The sequence below is a fragment of the Anolis sagrei genome, chromosome Y, assembly GCF_037176765.1.
Source record: "Anolis sagrei isolate rAnoSag1 chromosome Y, rAnoSag1.mat, whole genome shotgun sequence".
NCBI classification, from domain to species: Eukaryota; Metazoa; Chordata; class Lepidosauria; order Squamata; family Dactyloidae; genus Anolis; species Anolis sagrei.
Window position 1 is genome coordinate 11672992 of NC_090035.1, and position 12253 is coordinate 11685244.

The 12253-nt window shown below is 45.6% G+C and overlaps 1 protein-coding gene across 3 annotated transcripts in view; it reads left to right on the forward strand.

Annotated features, from left to right (window-relative positions):
- Positions 1-12253, forward strand: part of LOC137094713 (retinoic acid-induced protein 1-like) — a 225493-nt gene that overhangs the window by 126461 nt on the left and 86779 nt on the right. Inside the window, exon 1 of one of the 3 annotated variants that reach the window (XM_067461770.1) lies at positions 8844-9189. The exons of the other annotated variants lie outside the window; for them this stretch is intronic. The gene's annotated coding sequence lies outside the window, so the exon portion shown is untranslated. Of the gene's footprint in view, positions 1-8843; positions 9190-12253 lie in introns of those variants that run through there. 3 annotated transcript variants of the gene reach the window in all.

A 12253-nucleotide genomic window follows, 5' to 3' on the forward strand; every position in this document is an offset into this window, starting at 1 on the left:
GTTCCTTTTGGAGATGCTCCTTTTTCCGATCATAATATCTAATAATACTAATCAATAATCAATAATAGATAGAAAGATGGATGGATGGGATTGTCTGTCTTTTCATCCATGGATAACAGCAGTAACGATAGATGTAGATGATCCTTTTGGAGATGCCTCTTTCTCCATTCCCATGTCAACAACAACAAAACAACAACAACAACAAAACAACAACAACAACAGTATTATTGCTAGATAATACTATGGCTGTCTCTGTCTTCATTCACAGATAACATCACCATCTTTCTCCAATCATAATAACATCTAATAATATTAATCAATAATCAATAATAGATATAAAGATGGATGGGATTGTGTGTCTTTTCATCCATGGATAACAGCAGTAACAATAGACGGAGACAGTCCTTTTGGAGATGCCTCTTTCTCCATTCCCATGTCAACAACAACAACAACAACAACAGTATTATTGATAGACAGTACTATTGCTGTCTCTTTCTTCATTTGCAGATAACATAACCATCAATTGATATGCCTCTTTCTCCAATCATAATAATATCTAATAATATTAATCAATAATCAATAATGGATAGAGAAATGGATGGGATTGTGTGTCTTTTCATCCATGGATAACAGCAGTAACAATAGACGGAGACAAGCCTTTTGGAGATGCCTCTTTCTCCATTCCCAGTCAACAACAACAACAACAACAACAACAACAGTATTATTGATAGATAATACTATCGCTCTCTCTCTTCATTCGCAGATAACATAACCATTGATTGATATGCCTCTTTCTCCAATCATAATAATATCTAATAGTATTAATCAATAATCAATAATGGATAGAGAAATTGATGGGATTGTCTGTCTTTTCATCCATGGATAACAGCGGTAACAATAGATGCAGACAATCCTTTTGGAGATGCCTCTTTCTCCATTCCCAGTCGTCAACAACAACAACAACAGTATTATTGATAGATAATACTATCGTTGTTTCTCTCTTCATTCACAGATAACATAACCATCAATTGATAGCCCTCTTTCTCCAATCATAATAATATCTAATAATATTAATCAATAATCAATAATAGATAGAAAGATGGATGGCATTGTCTGTTTTTTCATCCACGGACAACAATAGATGTAGACAATCCTTTTGGAGATGCCTTTTTCTCCATTCCTAGTCAACAACAACAACAACAACAACAACATTATTGATCGATAATACTATGGCTGCCTCTCTCTTCATTTGTGGATAACAGCAGCAACAATTGATATGCCTCTTTCTCCAATCATAATATTGGAGTTTCCTTTGGAGATATTCCTTTTGGAGTTACCCCTTTATTCAATCCTAATATCTAACAATAGTAATCAATGATAGATGATGTATTGTCATCTGGGCGTCCCCTGGGCAACGTCCTTGCAGACGGCCAATTCTCTCACACCAGAAGCGACTTGCAGTTTCTCAAGTTGCTCCTGACACGACAAAAAAAGTGGCTGGAATCACTGGGTTGCTGTAGGTTTTTCGGGCTGTATGGCCATGTTCTAGAAGCATTCTCTCCTGACGTTTCACCTGCATCTATGGCAGGCATCGTCAGAGGTTGTGAGGACTTTCATGGCTGGAATCACTGGGTTGCTGTAGGTTTTTTGGGCTGTATGGCCATGTTCTAGAAGCATTTTCTCCTGACGTTTCACCTGCTTCTATGGCAGGCATCGTCAGAAGTTGTGAGGACTTTCATGGCTGGAATCACTGGGTTGTTGTAGGTTTTTCAGGCTGTATGGCCATGTTCTAGAAGCATTTTCTCCTGACGTTTCACCTGCATCTATGGCAGGCATCGTCAGAAGTTGTGAGGACTTTCATGGCTGGAATCACTGGGTTGTTGTAGGTTTTTCAGGCTGTATGGCCATGTTCTAGAAGCATTTTCTCCTGACGTTTCACCTGCATCTATGGCAGGCATCGTCAGAAGTTGTGAGGACTTTCATGGCTGGAATCACTGGGTTGTTGTAGGTTTTTCAGACTGTATGGCCATGTTCTAGAAGCATTTTCTCCTGACGTTTCACCTGCATTTATGGCAGGCATCGTCAGAGGTTGTGAGGACTTTCATGGCTGGAATCACTGGGTTGTTGTAGGTTTTTCAGGCTGTATGGCCATGTTCTAGAAGCCTTTTCTCCTGACGTTTCACCTGCATCTATGGCAGGCATCGTCAGAGGTTGTGAGGACTTTCATGGCTGGAATCACTGGGTTGTTGTAGGTTTTTCAGGCTGTATGGCCATGTTCTAGAAGCATTTTCTCCTGACGTTTCACCTGCATCTATAGCAAGCATTGTCAGAGGTTGTGAGGACTTTCATGGCTGGAATCACTGGGTTGTTGTAGGTTTTTCAGGCTGTATGGCCATGTTCTAGAAGCATTCTCTCCTGACGTTTCGCTTGCATATATGACATGCATCCTCACAACCTCTAAGAATACCTGCGATAGATGCAGGTGAAACGTCAGGAGAGAATGCTTCTAGAACATGGCCATATAGCCTGAAAAACCTACAAAAAACCCAATGATAGATAGTTAGATAGGCAAATGGATGGATAGATGATACTGTGACCTCAGTGTTGCTGCCCGCTGTCTGTCTCTCTTTTCATCCTCGGCTTCCTTCCTTGCCTGCTTTCTACCAATGGCACACTAGACGGAATTAGCTTTTCTCTGCCGGCACGAACTAATTTGCAAAATTAAGCAGATGACTGGCGGAGAGACCGCCTCTTCCGCGCAAGGATGGGCTCTCCACCGCAATGGCTCCTGAGAACCCGGCCCAGTGCATTAGGAAGCCTCGGATCCCACCAGAGATTCCACCTGAACTTCCGGATGTACAGTGAGATGTACTGCCTTGGATTGAGATGGAGTCTCCTTCATGGGAGGGTTTTGAAAGCAGAAGCTGCGTGGCCATCTGTGAGGAGGTTGGACTGGATGGCACTTGGGTTCCCTTCCATCTCTTTGATTCTGTGACACAGGCTGTAAGAAGAGGTTCTCATCCATAAAGAGGTGGATTTGGCCCTCCTAGCCTTAGGTTGAGGAAGGGATTCATTCCTCAACCTGAGAGAAGTGCAGTGAGCAAAGCAAACTAGTATCTGGAGAGAGGGAAAAGCCCTTCTACAATGATGATGTGGTGCATGGAGACAATGTGAACTTCCCAGCTCTGGCAGGTAAACAGCAGCTTGTGTAATGGGAGGGGAGGGCATGCCAACCCCAGCGACCCCTTAGTGAGCACATCATGGCTCCTGACACCTTCCTTCCCGCCAAGAGGCGGAAGCCGGCAACAAGCTCCCCTCCTGGGCCTTGCTCATCCGCTCTACCTGGCCTCCCTGACGTCTCCCCAGGGGGTCAGGCGGCTGCGTGGTTTGCAGCAGATGACAAGGGAGGGGCGGCCAGGCAGGCAAGCGGGCAGGAAGCGGCTCTGGCAGAAGGCAGCTGCGGCAGCAGCACGGCTGGCTGTCGAATGAGCTGCCCTGAGCAGATGTGATGGATGCGTTGGCCCATGGGTCCTGGCCTGGGGTGGGGGTGGGGGGCAGGACGGGTTGGTGGGGGAGAAGTTGTATCTTGCAGTGGGTGAAGGAATAAAAGAACTCTAGTTGGAAGAGACCACAAGAGCCATCCAGTTCAACTTTCCAAGATAGATAGATAGATAGATAGATAGATAGATAGATAGATAGATAGAATTGTAAAGTTGGAAGAGACCACAAGGACCATCTGATTGAACTTTCTTTGATAGATAGATAGATAGATAGATAGATAGATAGAAAGAAAGAAAGATAGAATTGGAAGACCCCACAAGGACCATCTGATCTGATTTCCTAGATAGGTAGGTAGGTAGGTAGATAGATAGGATTGTAGAGTTAGAAGAGACCACAAGGGCCATCTGATCTGACTTTCCTAAATAGGTAGGTAGGTAGGTAGATAGATAGATAGATAGATAGATAGATAGAATCGTAGAATTGGAAGACCCCACAAGGGCCATCTGATCTGACTTTCCTAGATAGGCAGATAGATAGATAGATAGATAGATAGATAGATAGATAGATAGAATTGTAGGGTTAGAAGAGACCACAAGGGCCACCTAATCCGACTTTCCTAGATAGATATGTAGGTAGGTAGGTAGAATCGTATAGTTGGAAGAGACCACAAGGGCCATCTGATCCGACTTCCCTAGATAGATAGATAGATAGATAGATAGATAGATAGATAGATAGATAGAATTGTAGGGTTAGAAGAGACCACAAAGGCCATCTAATCTGACTTTCCTAGATAGATATGTAGATAGGTAGGTAGAATCGTATAGTTGGAAGAGACCACAAGGGCCATCTGATCCAACTTTCCTAGATAGGTAGGTAGGTAGGTAGGTAGATAGATAGATAGATAGATAGATAGAATTGTAGAGTTAGAAGAGACCACAAGGGCTATCTGATCTGACTTTCCTAGATAGGTAGGTAGGTAGAATCGTAGAGTTGGAAGAGACCACAAGGGCCATCTGATCCAACTTTCCAAGATAGATAGATAGATAGAATCATAGACTTAGGGTAGATTGCAAATGCCATCTGATTGGACAGACAGATAGAACCTAGAATTGGAAGAGAACCCAAGAGTCTTCCAGTCCAACTTTCCAAGATAGATGGAGATAGATAGATAGATAGATAGATAGATAGATGATAGATAGATAGACAGACAGATAGACAGATAGACAGATTTGTAGAGTTGGAAGAGACCACAAGGGCCATCTGATCCAACTTTCCAAGATAGATAATTAATAGATTGATAGAATCATAGAATCGTAGAATTAGAAGAAACCACAATGGTCATCCAGTCCAACTTTCCAAGATAGATAGATGGATGGATGGATAGGTAGGTAGGTAGGTAGGTAGGTAGATAGATAGACAGACAGACAGACAGACAGAATTGGAAGACACCTCAAGGACCATTCAGTCCAACCATTCTGGATGGATGGAATGGATGGATGCATCATAGAATCATAGAGTTGGAAGAGGCCCCATCTCTTGGATCAGACATCTGCACATACTTTTGCCCAGCTGAGCATCCTCTCTGTCTTTCCATCGTTATTTCAACATCTGAGGCTCGGCCCCAATGTGTGTCCTTGGACATGACTGCCACCAGCTCTGGCCTTTAGTTGTCCCCATTGGGAAGTTGAAGCTCATTGAAATAGAATCATAGAGTCCTAAAATTGGAAGAGGCCCTAAGGCCCATCCCGTCTAACTCCTTCTGCTAAATAGGAAGCCGCAATCAAGGCGTCCAACAAATAGCCATCCATCCTCTGCTCAAAACCCTCCAGAGAAGGAATTTCCACCAGACTCCAGGCAACAGCATATTCCACTGTCGAGCAGCTGTCATCATCAGGAAGTTCTTCCTAGTGTTTAGGTGGAATCTTTTTTTCCCTGCCACATGAATTAATTGCCCCATTGTGTCCTAGTCCCCAAAGCAGCAGAGCACAAGTGTGAACCTCCCCCACTCCTCAATGGGACCTTCTTTCCATTATTCAAATATGGCTATCCTGTCTCCTCTCAGCCTTCTCTTCTCCAAGCTGAACATACCCAGCTGCTCCTCAGATGGATTCACAATTTCTTGGACAACTTTGGCTGCCATTCTCTAGACACTTTCCAGTTTCTCCATTTACTCTTTGAATGTTGTTGTCCAGAACTGGACACAGAGTTGTTCCAGGTGAGCTCTGACCAAAGCAGAAGAGAGGGGGCTATAACTTTCTTTGGTCCAGACACTACAGGCAGCCCCTAAATTATGAACAAGAGAGGTTCTTTAGGTTTGTTCTTAAGCTGAATTTGTATGTAAGTCAGAACAGGTGCATAGTTTGAGACAGTGGTTCTCAACCTGTGGGTCCCCAGATATTTTGGCCTTCAACTCTCAGAAATCCTAACAGCTGGTAAACTGGCTGGAATTTCTGGGAGTTGTAGGCCAAAACACCTGGGGACCCACAAGTTGGGAACCACTGGTTTAAGTGTTACTCCAGCCAAAAATGTATATATTGTGGCTTTGGAGAACATAGGAAGAACATAGGCTTTGGAGAATATAGGGAGAACATAGGCTTTGGAGAACACAGGCTTTGGAGAACATAGGGAGAACATAGGCTTTGGAGAACATAGACTTTGGAGAACATAGACTTTGGAGAACATAGGCTTTGGAGAACATAGGGAGAACATAGGCTTTGGAGAACATAGACTTTGGAGAACATAGGGAGAACATAGGCTTTGGAGAACATAGAGAGAACATAGGCTTTGGAGAACATAGGCTTTGGAGAACATAGGCTTGGGAGAACATAGGCTTGGAAGAACATAGGGAGAACATAGGGAACATGGAGAACATTAACACCACTGTTGTGCTTGTTTTGCTCCCTGTGCCCAAGTTCTGAAGATTTCACCTCATTTTCTGTCCCTGTGATGATTAGATGGCTTGTTGTAGAAACAAGGATTGTGGATAAAGCTTAAGTGGAGACACCTTTTCTCTATGATGATAACTCTTCCAGGAATGGATTTCCCTTCCAAAATGTCTCTCATTTCCTGTTGTCTCATCCCTGTTCTTAATTAGGAGTCGTTTGTCAGCCGGATGTTTGTTGCTTGGGGACTGCTTGTATACTCCTTTTGATGCAGACTAGAATCACATTGGCCTTTTTAGCTGCTGTATCACACTCTTCCATTTGTGTCCTACTAAGACTCGTACATCTCTTTCACATGGATTGTTTTCAAGCCGGGTGTCGCCCATTTTTGTGTGTTTCATTGTTTTTATTGCCTAAATCAGCAGTTCCCAACCTTTGGTCCTCCAGATGTTTTGGACTTCAGCTCCCACAATTCCTAACAGCTGGTAAAATGGCTGGGATTTCTGGGAGTTGAAGTCCAAAACACCTAAAGGACCAAAGGTTGGGAACCACTGGCCTAAATGGATCACCTTACATTTCTACATGTTGAAATTCACTTTGTGATTTTTGTCTCAGCTCTTTAATCTGCAGAGGTCCTTTTGACCTCTGATCCTATTTTCAGGGGAATTAAGTCCTCCCACTTTGGTGTCAACTGCATGCTCTGATCAGTATACTCTAGAACCATAGAACCATAATATCTTAGAGTCATTAGAAACTTGTGGCACCATCTAGTCCAACCCCCTTCTGCCATGCAGGAAAAGCACTATCAAGGCATACTCAACAGATGGGCATCCAGCCTCTGTTCAAAAGCCTTCAAAAAAGGAGCTTCCAATGGACTCGTGTTTCTCAACCTTCCTAATGCTGCGACCCCTTAATACAGTTCCTCATGTTGTGGTGACCTCCAACCAAAACATTATTTTCATTGCTACTTTATACCTGTAGTTTTGCTACTGTCGTGAATTGTAATGTAAATATCTGATACGCATAATGTATTTTCATTCACTGGACCAAATTTGGCACTAATACCCGATATGCCCAAATTTGAACTCTGGTCGGGTTTGGGGGTGGGTTGATTTTGTCATTTGGGAGTTATAGTTGCTGGGATTTATAGTTCACCTAGAATCCAAAAGTATTCTGAACTCCACCCATGATGAAATTGAACCAAACTTGGTACACAGAACTCCCATGACCAATCCAAAATACTGGAAGGATTTGATGGGCATTGACCTTGAGTTTTGGAGTTGTAGTTCACCTACATCCAGAGAGCACTGTGGACTCAAACAATGTGGATCTGGACCAAACTTGGCAAGAATGTATTGTCGAAGGCTTTCATGGCTGGAATCACTAAGTTCTTGTGGGTTTTTTTTTGGGGGGGGGGCTATATGGCCATGTTCTAGAGGCATTTCTCCTGAGGTGATGATGCTTGCCATAGATGCAGGCGAAACGTCAGGAGAAATGCCTCTAGAACATGGCCATATAGCCCGAAAAAACCCACAAGAACTTACTTGGCAAGAATCTTCAATATGCTCAAATGTGAACACTGGTGGAGTTTGGGAAAAAATAGACTTGACATCTGGGAGTTGTAGTTGCTGGGATTTATAGTTCACCTACAAAGAAAAAGCATTCAGATCCCCACCAACCATAGAATTGGGCCAAACTTCCCATACAGAACTCCCATGACCAACAGAAAATAAAGTGTTTTCTGATGGTCTTCAGTGAACCCTCTGACTCCTCCACATGACACCCCCCCCCCCCAGCTCTTATTGTTAGGAAGTTCTTCCTAATGTCCAGGTGGAATCTCATTTCTTGTCATTTGAACCTATGGCTTCATTGAGTCCTGGTCTCCAGGACAACAGAAAACAAGGCTATCCTTTCAGATATTTATACATGGCTCTCATGTTTCCTCTCAACCTTCTTTTCTGAGACTAAACAGATCCAGCTCTTTCAGATGCTCCTCAAAGGGAATGATGGTCTCCAACCCTTTGTTGATCCTTTTACTTGCCCTCCTCTGGACACCTTCCAGCTTAGCATCAACATCCCTCTTGAATTGTGGGCCTAGAATTGGACACAGGGCTATTTTTCCAGGTAAAGAGCTCTGACCAAAGCAGAATGGAGAGGCACCAGGACTTCCCTCGCTCTGGACACTAGACTTCTTTTGATGCAGCCCAGAATCCCATTGGCTTTTTGAGCTGCTGCATCACACTCTTGGCTCATGTCCAACATGTTGTTTACTAAGACTCCAAGGTCCTCTATCCCATCATCCAACTCATTGATAAAGATGTAGAATAATAGCACTCTGCAGAATCTCCCCATGTCCCCATCCCCAGCAATGACCAGAGTACCTCCAGCCGCACCTCGCCATCCCTCCTTGCAGGGCCCCCCTTTCAAAACAAGACCTAGTCCTCTTGATAAACAAAGGCAAGCTGGATGGCGGTGGAGGCGGTGGCAGAGAAAGAGGAGGAGGAGGAGGGCCTCTGGCAACTGAGCGCACTTCTTCCCTCTCTCCACCCCATCCAACATTGCACCCCACCCCACTGGTCCAGCCCACCTTCCTAATGTTCTCCCCCTCTATCCCTCCGGAAAGGGACTTTGCAGAGAGAGAAGCGAGAGCCTTGATTAAAAGCGGACTGACAGGCAACGGCAGCCGCCAAAGCCGCGGCACGGCAGCATGTCTAAAGGGAGCCCATTCCGCCTCTGCCTCCATCCGCAGAAGCCCCTGATCCTTTAATCAATCGCAGCCCAGCAACAGAAGAGCAAACACGCAGAGGTATGTGCCTGCCACGTTCGTTCATTCGCTCCTTCGTTTGTGGCTGCCGCAAAACGGCAATGGCAGAGAGGGAAGCAGCAAAGAGGCCTCGAGGTCTCTCCATGTCTGGTTCCCTTGATTGCAGGTTGCTTGGGTTGAGGGTCAACCGGTCTTGCTGACCGATGGAGGAGCCTTTGTCTTTCTTGACGTGCACTGGGGTTGACAGGTCATAGGGAACTTGCCAGAAATCTCAGAGCCTGGCCACAAATCTCAGAGAATGGACTGAAAACTCAGAGCCTGCACTGACATTTCGGAGCCCGGGCCAAAATGTCATGGTGGTCAAGTCTGAAATCTTGCTGGTTGCTTGGGTTGAGGGTCAACCAGCCTTGCTGAGTGATAGGGGAGCCTTAGTCTTTCTTGACCTATGCTGGGATTGACAGGTCATGGGGACTGGCCTGAAATCTCAGAGCCCGTCCCCAAATCTGAGATTGGACTGAAAACTCAGAGCCCACACTGACATTTCAGAGCCCGGGCCAAAATGTCATGGTCGTCAAGTCCAAAATCTTGCAAGTTGCTTGGGTTGAGGGTCAACTGGCCTTGCTGACCAGTGGGGGAGCCTTAGTCTTTCTTGACCTATGCTGGGGTTAACAGGTCATAGGGACTGGCCTGAAATCTCAGAGCTTGGACTGAAAATGCAGAACCTGAACCAACATTTCGGAGCCAGGGTCATCGTCCGAAATCTTGCAAGTTGCTTGGGTTGAGGGTCAACTGGCCTTGCTGACCAGTGGGGAAGCCTTTGTCTTTCTTGACCTGCACTGAGATTGACAGGTCATAGGGACTGGCCTGAAATCTCAGAGTCTGGCCCCAAATCTCACAGATTGGACCGAAAACTCAGATCCTGGACCGACATTTCGGAGCCCGGGCCAAAATGTCATGGTCGTCAAGTCCAAAATCTTGCAAGTTGCTTGGGTTGAGGGTCAACTGGCCTTGCTGACCAGTGGGGGAGCCTTTGTCTTTCTTGACCTGCACTGAGATTTACAGGTCATAGGGACTGACCTGAAATCTCAGAGATTGGACCGAAAACTCAGAACCCGAACCAACATTTCAGAGCCAGGGTCATCAAGTCCAAAATCTTGCAAGCTGCTTGGGTTGAGGGTCAACTAGCCTTGCTGACTGTTAGGGGAGCCTTAGTCTTTCTTGACCTGCACTGAGATTGACAGGTCATTGAGACGGACCTGAAATCTCAGAGCCTGGCCCCAAATCTCACAGATTGGACTGAAAACTCAGATCCTGGACCGACATTTTGGAGCCCGGGCCAAAATGTCAGGGTTGCCAAGTCAAAATCTTGCAGGTTGTTTGGGTTGAGGGTCAACCAGCCTTGCTGACCAATGTGGGAGCCTTTGTCTTTCTTGACCTGTGCTAAAGTTGACAGGTCATAGGGACTGGCCTGAAATCTCAGAGCCTGGCCCCAAATCTCACAAATTGGACTGAAAATTCAGAGCCCGAACTAACATTTCAGAGCCAGGGTCATCAAGTCCAAAATCTTGCGAGTTGCTTGAGTTGAGAGTCAGCCAGCCTTGCTGACCAGTGGGGGAGCCTTTGTCTTTCTTGACCTGTGCTGAGATTGACAGGTCATAGGGACTGGCCTGAAATCTCAGAACTGGCTCCAAATATCAGAGATTGGACAGAAAACTCACATCCCACACTGGCATTTTGGAGCCTGGCCCAAAATGTCAGGTTTGTTGAGACCAAAATCTTGCAGATTGCTTGGGTTGAGGGTCAACCGACCTTGCTGACCATTGGGGGAGCCTTTGTCTTTCTTGACCTGTGCTGAGATTGACAGGTCATAGGGACTGGCCCCAAATCTCAGAGATAGGACCAAAAACTCAGAGCCCGACCAACATTTCGGAGCCTGGGCCAAAATGTTAGGGTCATCAAGTCCAATATCTCGGAGCTTGGATTGAAATCTTAGAATCATAACTGAAATCTCAGAGGCTGGGCTACAACTGTAGAGATTCAGAGACTTAGACCAAATTCTCAGCATTTAGACCGAAATCGTAGAGCCTGCCCTGAAATTTCAGAGCCCAGCTTGAAATATCAGAAGCGAAACCTCAAAGGGTAGCCTGAAATCCCATGCAACGCTAAACCATGTTTGCTTGTTGTATCTTCAAGCTGTTTTGGACTTACGGGGACCATAAGCTGGCTAGATTGGGTCAGTGGGGGTTGACCTTTGCCTTCCTTTGAGGCTGAGATGCTTCAGACGTATGTCTTCCTTTTGTTGTCTTTCTGATTTGTACCGTCTTCTCCTCCCAAAGAACTAAAGAAAAGCTCTACCTGTCTCTCCATCTCTCTACCTGTCTATCCAACCACCCCCTCCATCTAATTTGTACTCTGTGTTTACTCCAAGGAACTAAAGGATATATTGACTGGTGGTTTGATCAATGGGGGAAAGTGGTTTTGCATGTAGATCGTCCCAGGTCTGGTTGCTTCGGTCTCCAGGCAGGGCTGGGTGCAAATCCTTCCGGATATCCATCAACGCCAAGCGAGGCAGCTTGCCATGTTCAGATTCTTCCCTTGTTCCTCGGGGAAAGCATTCCAGCTTGCGTTGGATGCAGGAGGTGGCAGATTGGGGGCTTTGCCTTTCCAGGTGGGGCCGGGCAGCGGTCCGAAGCGCTTTGCTGGCCGCCGTCGGTTGCCAACGGTGAGCCCGGTGGTCCGGCTGTTTGACTTGATGGACAGCAGCTGCCGCACGCTCTAAATGCCAGTTTGAAGCAATGGAGCGTGCCAAGAGAGAGAAAGAGAAATTTCTTGTGCCGCCTCCAGCTTTCTCGGATGCCCGCTGCCAAGGAGGAGGGCTGCCGATGGAGGAAGCGCAGCCTGTCTTCTGAATTAGATGATGCCACTATCAGAAGTCAGCCTGAATCGAGAGATACTTCATGTATGTGTATGTATGTATGTATGTGTTATGTATGTATATATAGGCATATGTGTGTATATATATGTATGTATGTATGTGTAGGTAAAGGTAAAGATTTTCCCCTGACATTAATTCCAGTTGCGTCTGAAGAACCGGCATTGTCCATAG